The sequence below is a fragment of the Amblyraja radiata genome, chromosome 3 (assembly GCF_010909765.2).
Source record: "Amblyraja radiata isolate CabotCenter1 chromosome 3, sAmbRad1.1.pri, whole genome shotgun sequence".
NCBI lineage: Eukaryota > Metazoa > Chordata > Chondrichthyes > Rajiformes > Rajidae > Amblyraja > Amblyraja radiata.
Genome location: NC_045958.1, coordinates 52,156,122 through 52,165,779, shown reverse-complemented (window position 1 = coordinate 52,165,779; position 9,658 = coordinate 52,156,122).

The window sequence follows — 9,658 nt, the reverse complement described above, 5'->3', positions numbered from 1 at the left end:
TTTATTCGCATAGAATACCGAACGAAGATCTCACAATAATTTCATTGGATGCGGAAAAAGCTTTCGACCAAGTTGAATGGTCTTATCTTTTCACAGCATTGGAAAAATTCCAATTGGGCGAAAACTTAATCTCATGGGTGAAGCTTCTATAAACTAACCCGATCGCCATAATACTAACCAATCAAATACTTTCATCTAAATTTTACCTATTCAGGGGCAATAGACAAGGATGCGCTCTCTCCCCGATGCTATTTGCATTATCCATAGAACCTCTTGCCGAGAGTATTAGGTCCCACCCAGGCATATATGGATACAATACTAAACACACTATGAACAAAATTTCCCGCTATGCAGACGATGTACTGTTACACATTACTAACCCGCGAACCAGTATCCCCAATTTACTATCCATTATAGAACAATTCGGCACCTTCTCTGGCTACAGATTTAATTGGAATAAAAGTGAAATTATGCCAATAAATGAACAAGACGTCACTCGGCTCCAACAGTTCCCCTTTAGAATTGTTACTGACAAATTCAGATACCTTGGAGTTTACGTTACCAGGAAATATTCCCTTTTGTTCAAAACAAATTCCCCTCCATTAGTCACAAAACTTCATACTTATATTCAATTTTGGAAAACATTGCCTATTTCCCTCCTCGGCAGACTAAATGCTGTAAAAATGATCTTTCTCCCGCAGCTTTTATATCTATTCCGGACAATATCGATATATATCTTCACAAATCTTTCTTCAAAAAATTGATTCCATTGTTACTAATTTCATTTGGGAATACGAAAGCCACCGAATACATAAACACCTGTGCAAATCCAAAGAGAATGGAGGACTAGCCGTGCCCAATTTCCTCTTTTACTATTGTGCAACAAATATTAAACCAATAATTTTCTGGCTAGATGATTTGCACCAACAAGCCAACTGGCTAAAAATGGAAAGAGAAGATTGCGATTGTCCTGTCTCCAATACCCCTGAATAGGTCAATGTCTGAGCATAACCCTATAATACACGGTACTATTAGTATCTGGAAACAGTTGAAGCTCAGTCTCAAATTGAGAAACATATCTCTCCTTCCTATTGCAAACAATCCTTCTTTAAAACCCTCTACTTCAGATGGTGTTTTCACCCAGTGGAAGAACAAGGGAATCAACACTGTGGGAGACCTTTATTGGAAGGGGACTCTTTCCTCCTTTCAAGAGATGTGGGAGAAATATGATCTGAATACTAATAATATTTTCAGATACCTCCAAGTTAGGGGCTATGGGAGACCATACAGGCAAGACTACACCTCTGCAAGTCCAGACAAACTCGATGAGTGTTTGAATAGACATGCAGATACAGAGAAGTTGATATCCTACATTTACAATGTCCTTCAAAACATCAACACCCCATCATCTGAAGTTTATAGGCGTGCATGGGAGGATGAGATGAGTCAACAAATCTCCAATGATATATGGGACGAAAGCTTACAATACATTCATTATTGCTCCTTAAATGCCAGGCACTGCCTGATACAGTTCAAAGTGCTGCACAGGCTACACTACTCAAAAACCAAATTGAGCAAGATTTTCCCCAGTGTTTCCCCTCTTTGCGATAAATGTCAGTCTCAAGAAGCCACCTTAACCCACAGTTTTGTACAGTGTACAAAAATAGAAAGTTTTTGGACGGAAATATTCAGCGTCATCTCCAAACACTGAAAATCCTATTAGAGCCAGACTCAAAATTGATAATACTGGGAATATCAGAGCCATGTAACAAACTAACGGTCTCTCAATGACGCTTTCTCGATTACGGTCTAATATCAGCAAAAAAAAATCATACTTAAATTCTGGAAAAAGACTGCAGTCCCTTCAGTGAAGATGGATTACAGAAATGACGGACACACTATATCTATGGAGAATTAGGTTTGTCTTGAATGATAAACCGGAACAAGTTTTAAAAATATGGTCTCCTTTTATTGAATTTCTTGAGCAACACAATGGTTGTACACAAATTTGAAACTGATCATAGGCTGGGTGAGCGGGCACATGGATGGGTCGACGGATATATCTCCTCTCTTTCCTTCTTTCTTTCTTTCTCCTCTCTCTTCTTCTTTTTTTAATTTAATGTTCTGTTTGGAAAATGTTAATATCGAAGCTGTTCACAAAGCTGTAACATTGTCAAGTTTTTTGTACAATTGCTTCCAATAAAATAAATATTTAAAAAAAAATGGATTGTGTGATGTTGGGCTCCTTGGAAGATTTTGCAGTTGTAATCATGGTATCAAAGGATGGTAATACCATAATTCTGATTCATTGCTTTGAGTGGTGGAGACTTTGTAGAGTCATAACGTGAAACAATCTTGACAGAATGTTCATTCTCTGATTTGTACTAATAGCAATTATAAAGGAATTACAGGTCATTTTGAGTTCCTAATTGATGTAGCATGTTAATGTGGAATTCAACAATGATTACATTCTTTCACATTTAAAATGGTAATTGTCTTGAAAATGTATCGCACAAGTGGTACTTGTCACTCAGGGACTGGCTCTTTTCCAGGTTCTGCTGCATAAAAGGAAACATTACACCACATATTTCAAGTAGAATTAAATATTTTACAATCTGCAGTGACCTGCACATTATCTGATTTCCTGATGGAGGGAAGGTCATTGTTGAAGCAATTGAAGATAGAGGCAACTTACAGATCATTGTAGCTATACCTATCCTCCTCTGTATGTGGTACAACTCAAGTCTCCGGAGTTATTCCTCCTGATCTCCATTGGTGGACCTTCTTGGTGGAATGCTGCATTAATGTCAAGGGTAGGCACCCTCAACTCATGTGTAGAATTCATCACATTTGCCACATTTGGACTAGTCCTGACATGTGAATTCAAATCCCAACTTTGCATTGCGATTTTTTTTTAAAGGGGAATGAATGTGATTATTAAATTGTCATATAGGTCAGTAATTTATTTCAGAGGAAAATTGCAGTCTTTGTCTAAACCACTCGTTCCTATTGGTGTTTGAAGACTAAACAACCTCCCCCTTCCCATGGATTATTGTAACTTTTGCAATAAAACTACTAGAATACCAATTTGGCTAATAACTGTCCAGTCTACTGTCAATATATCACTAACAATATTATCAAATGACACATACCAATAACCTGCTCACCAATGACAAGTTTGTCCTATGCCAAGACCATCACTTTAGACATGGTCAAAACTGAGGAAAGCACTGAATTCCTGAGACAAGATAAGAGTGACTTGCTCTTAACCTCAAGGCAGCATTCAACCCTGTACTCATCCAATACCGTAGTCTCCACATGTCAAGGTGAGAAAAGATCCAATAACACTCAAAACAATCCATGACAAAGCAAACCATTTGACTGGCCCTTTCACCATTCTAAAAAAGACACAAGGTGCTGGGGTAACTCAGCAGGTCAGGCACCATCTATGGAGGACATGGATAGGCAATGTTTCAGGTTGGTACCCTTCGTCATTGATTGGGAAGAGAGATTGAGGCAGCTGGGAAAGAGGTGGAGGCAGTTGGGAGAGAGATGGAGGCAGCTGGGAGAGAGGTGGAGGCAGTTGGGAAAGTGGAGGCAGCTGGGAGAGAGGTGTATTTGGGACATAGCCAGGCAAGGTTGATGCAGGTGAGGGAGGTTTGATGGGCAGATGGATAGACAAATGCCATGAAATGATGAGGTTAATAGAGGAACCAGGGGAAGGTATATAGGTGGAAGGGGGGGTGGAGAGAAGGGTAAAGGAGGTCAGGATGGTTGGATGAATAGGTGTGCATCTTGAGGGGCACAGGAAAGAAATGGGAGAGCGTTTGGTTGTAAGCTACCCAAGTGGAATGTGAGATCAAGTGTAAGTAAGTAATTTTTTATTTATATAGCACTTTTAAATCAAATCATGTTGAAGCCAAAGCGCTATACAGAGAAAAAAAATTAGATTACCATACATCCATATAAAATAAAAAAATAAAAAAAGACACAATACACAATAGGATTCAACATGAACGCCCCCCCAACAGCAGAATCAACACTTTCCACTGTGAGGGAAGGCACAGTCCTTCTCCTCCTCCTAGTCCACCCGAGGTTGGGGCCTATTTGAGACCTCCGCAGGCCCGTCGCCGCAACGGCGGCCCGATGTTATAGGCCCACCTGCCGTGTAGACTAGGTCATTGTTTTATCACACACTAGCCTGACAAGATTGCTGGATTTCCTGGTCGCTAACCAATGTAACTTTCTTTCCCACTTTGACGTTTCTGTCCTGGGCCCCTCCATTGCCAGAGTGAGCCCACACACAAACTAAGGGAACAGCACCTCTACAACCCAATTATATCAACATTGAATTCTCCAATATCCCTCTTTTTTAACCTTTTTCTCATGCCCCTTCCTTGGAGCAGAGGATGAAGGGTGATTGGATAGAGGTGTACAAGTTCATGAGAGGAATGTGGAACAGAGACCCGAGAGTACAGGTACATTGTTCCTTGAAAGTGGCGCACAGGTAGACATGGCGGTGAAGGCATTTGGCATGTATTCTTTTTGTCGTTCAGGATAGAGTACAGAAGTTGGTACGTCATGCTTTAACTGTACGGGACATTGGTTGAGCTGAAGTGCCTGTTTGTGTTTTATGATTAAAAGGTTAGGGGAGGAAAGACGCAGAGAGAGCAAAAATATTGAAACGCAGAGCAGACAAAGTAAGCATGCATGTACAGCAGGCAGTGAAGATAGTGAATGGCATGTTTGCCTTCATATCAAGTTAAATATAGGAGCAAAGAGATCTTTCTGCTGTTGGACAGGGCCCTAGTGAGACCACACCTGGAGTATTGTGTGCAGTTTTGGTTTCCAAATTTGAGGAAGGACATTCTTGCTATTGAGGGAGTGCAGCGTAGGTTCACAAGATTAATTCCCGGGATGGCGGGACTGTCATATGTTGATAGAATGGAGTGGCTGAGCTTGTATGCTCTGGAATTTAGAAGGATGAGAGGTTATCTTATTGCACCATACAAGATTATTAAAGGTTTGGACACGCTAGAGGCAGGAAACATGTTCCCGATGTTTGGAGAGTCCAGAACCAGGGGTCACAGTTTAAGAATAAGGGGTAAGCCATTTAGAACCGAGATGAGGAAAAACTCTTTCACACAGAGTTGTGAACCTATGGAATTCTCTGCTTCGGAAGGCAGTGGAGGCCAATTCTCAGGATGCTTTTAAGAAAGAGTTAGATAGAGCTCTTAAAGATAGCGGAGTCAAGGGATATGGGGAGAAGGCAAGGAATGGGGTATTGATTGTGGATGATCAGCCATGATCACAGTGAATGGCGGTGCTAGCTCGAAGGGCCGAATGGCCTTCTCCTGCACCTATTGCTTATTGTCAATAAGCCAAATGACTTAATTCTGCTCCTATGACTTATGGGCTGCATACATGTTACAATTGCAGTCATATTTTCCTACAACCCTTGTCAGGCATGTCTGCGGCCTTCCTCAGTATTGCTGCATTATGGCAAGAACTGCACAGGGAAAGATAAAAGAGCATGCATTAATATCACGTCTGTTGTGTGTTTACCGTGTTCCAATGCATTGAAATGTTAATGTGTGTCACGCGAGTGTGTGGCAATCATGGTCCTGGAATGTTTTATGGTAGTTATGTCTGGAGATACTGAAGGGTGTAGGGAAAAGTTTCAACAGCAGGTGAGTGGAAGCAGGGCAGTCAAGAGAGATTATAGCAAGGAATTTAAAACAAAAATTCTGTCCAAACTTGAATTATGGTCTCACATTTAGGGAGATCCAGTGAAGAACCAACATACAGTATAACCTAGGGTACACAAAATTGCTGGGGAAACTCAGCGGGTGCAGCAGCATCTATGGAGCAAAGGAAATAGGCGACGTTTCGGGCCGAAACAATTTTGTGTACCTTCGATATTCCAGCATCTGCAGTTCCCTTTTGTACAGTATAACCTATTAGGTGGGGGGGGCACAGTGGCGCAGTAGAGTTGCTGCCTTAAAGGGCTTTCTCACGGTGCGACCTGACGCAAGACTTAACAAGAGTTTAACATCGTGGGAACCTCCTGCGATAGCAGTACGGCATTCGTGGACCACCGAGGACCTCCGTGGCGCTAACGGCAGGTAGTCGTGTAACTTTGTAAGGTCAGGAGAAAATTCAAACATTTTTGAATTTCTCCAAGAGTGACTTGAGCACTTTTTGGTGAGCGTTGCAACATTGTACGAACGCAGATGCCAGTGCGATATCCGTGCGATATTCGTAATGACTCTTGCGGGTACCGTGGGAACTCCTGCGAACGGTAAACCCGGAAGCTTGACAGAGGGGACATAAAGTGAGTAAAAAAGGTGGTCTCAATATCGCCAATGGACCATGTGTCCATCGAGGACGTCCCACCTAATTGTCATTGTTTGAGAATATTTTTCACAGTAAGACTTGCAGAGATGCCTCTCAGAAAAGCGCAAAGAAAGGGGTCAAAGAAAGTCAGAAAGTTTTTAGCCATGCAGGTAAATGAGGAGATTCAGCAAGAGAGACAGGTGGAGAGGCAAGAGGAGATGCCAGAGATACCACTGCCTGTGGGCTCCTTGGAGCAGGGAGAGGGTGATCAAGGTAGATTTGAGATTGCCTCCCCAGTAGCTGTTGCCTCCCCAATAGCCTCAGCAGACGATAACATAAAGGGAAGATGGCAGAAGGTGTCAGTGTCAGTCTTCTTCAGCAGAGGTCCCAAATTATTCTTTAACTCATTAAAGAGCTCGGGTGAAATTCTGACAAAGTTTTTGAATGCACTTTTATCCTTTTCGCACAGCACATTAAGCAGTTGCTCATATTGTCCAAATTAAGGTCTCCGTTGAAACATGGGCTTAACCCAGTGAGACTTCCTCTTAATTCTCTTTTTAATTAATCTCACCCTGCTGCCTTCACGTAAGCGTTTTCGATGCACATGTTGCGCTAATGCATACAGCGCGTCAATGAAAATAACAACCAGCCTGTACTCGAACCAACTTTGTATAGGCATGTCTGCAAATGAGACAATTCTACGAACGGAGGATATTTATATAGTGTGTGAAAAAAAGTGACATCATTTGTGCCACGTGATTAACTGCACTACAGTCCACGATGTTCATTCACGATCAACGGGAAAGATCGGGAGACGGACAAGTCACTCGCACAAATGACAGAATTGCCGAGTACCGTGGGAACTCTCTATCTACCCCCCGTTATATCGTGCGGAACTCGTGCTGGACCATGACCACCTCACTCTGGTGACATCTTGCATCAGGTCGCACCGTGAGAACCGGCCATTACAGTGCCAGAGACCCAAGTTCGATCCTGACTACAGGTGCTGCCTGTGTGGTTTGTACGTTCTTCCTGTGACCGTCCAGTTTCCTCTCACATTCCAAAGATGTGTAGGTTTGTAAGTTGATTGGCATAGACTTGGTGAGCTGAAGAGCCATTTCCACACTGTATCTCTAAACCTGGATGTGCACCCATTTCCCCCCAATATCCTGCATCCCATTTCTCTTTCCTTTATATCCCTTCCTCTGGCTGCATAATTCATGCCTCTTCGTTCATCTCACAGCCTTTCATATTTGGCCTGTGTTGATCAAACCCTCCCTCGCCTGTATCCACCTATCTCTTGCCTGGATTTGTCCCACCCCCACCACCTTCCCCCCCCCCCCCCCCCCCCCCTACTAGAAACTAGAATTTAAAGGCTCCATCCAGAAACATTTCCTATCTATGTCCTCCAGAGATCTGTCCTCGAGTACTTTGTATCTTTTTTTGTAAAGCAGCATCTGCAGTTCCTTGTGTCTACCTTTCACCATTCCAATTCTCTCCACCGAGTGCAGTGGTTGCAGTGTTTATCATCTATATTTATCATCTACAAAATGTACTGCAGTCTGATAGCAATCCATGAACTTCCAAACTCTTTCCCCAAGGAAAAAGGCAGCAAGTATATGGGGACACCTTGAACTGCAAATTCCCCTCCGAGTTTTGCACTGCTCTAACACAAAAGTATATTGCTGCTCTTTCATTGTTAGTATACAGTGGCTCAAACGAAACTCTGTTGCTACAGCCATACAAACAAAAACGATTCCTACCAGACACACAACCAATTCACACAAACATCCATCACAATGAATCTCCTCCTCACTGTGATGGAAGGCAAAGTCTTTTCTCTCCCCTGCTCTCCATTTTTCTCCCGATGTTGAAGCCCCAGGCGGGCGATGGTGAGTCCCACGGCCATTTTAGGCCGTGTCGGGCAATGTACGGCCCCGCTCCAGGTCTAAAAGTCACAAAGTTGGAGCCCCCGGCGGGCGCTGGCATGTCCCGGGCGATGTACAGCCCCGCTCCGGGTCGTTCCAACCCCGCGACACGGGCTGGAGAAGTTGCGTTGCGGGAGCTCCGGAAAACGGTCTCCCACCTGGACCCGCGAGCTCCTGATATCACAGTCCACCGGACCTGCGGCTGCAGCTGGAGCTTCCGAGCTCTGGAGTCGGGCCGCAGCAGCGAGCCACCACCGCTCCCCACGCTCCGAGGCCGGCCAGCCCCACGATGGTAAGTCCGCAGCTCCGCAGGCTCCGTGACTGGAGCCCCCAGGTCGTTCCGGTTGGAGGCCGCTCCACGTTGCTAGGCCCCAACAACAACGGAGACCTGACAGGGAAAAGGCCGAGTCTCCCGTGCAGGGAAGAGATTTTTAAAAAGTTTCCCCCTCCTCCCCCCACATAAACACTGTTAAAAACAGTATAAAAAAACACAACAACTACATTTAACTGGACAAAAAAATAAAAAAAGACGGACCGCTGCAACAGTGTCGCGCCGCCAGTCAGTTGTACACCCAACAACGCGCCGTTGTTGGGTTGTACGTTCTGGAATTCCATACCCAACAGCATTTAGGGACCATCTACACCATAATGACTGATGACTCAACAGTTCATTACCATTTTAAGGGCAAATATGGATGGGCAAGATATACTGGCCTTGCCAATGATGTCCAGATCCTGAAGGTAAAAACAATAATTTATGTCTACTTTCCAAAACTCATATGTCAGATTTCTCTAAAACGTTATGGCTCTTCTAAATTTGCAAGGTAATATTTGCAGACCTTATTGTCACAATCCACCTCCAAAGTTACATAACGGTATCGCTGTTAACGGAACTGGGCCCAATTCTATGGTACATTTTATTCTACAAGTAGTTTTTCATAGGAATTAACTATGAAAAACTACTTGTAGAATAAAATGTACCATAGAATATAGATCATTACAGCACAGGAATGGGCTCTTCAGCCCACAATGTTTGTGCTGAACATGGTGCCTAGCTGAGCTGATCTCATTGGCCTGCACATGATCACAGAAAGGGGGCGCTGCACTGGCAGCAGCCTGTCGGCAGCGTGTCGTTTTTTTTTCCAACTTTTTTTATTTTTTTAGTATGTTTACAAGTCTGTTTTTAATGTTTCTTTGTGTGTTATGTGTGGGGGTTGGTGTGGGGGGGTAAGGGGGAAACCGTTTCGGCCGCCTCCTCCATGGAGAGGCGACTTTTTCCAGGTCGCCTCCCCCGTGGCCTAACAGCAAGGATCGGCGCAGACTTTCCCGGAGACGCGCCCGGAGCTTCAGCGGCGGGCACAGCGTGGACTCTCGGCGCGGAGCGGGTGAGCCCT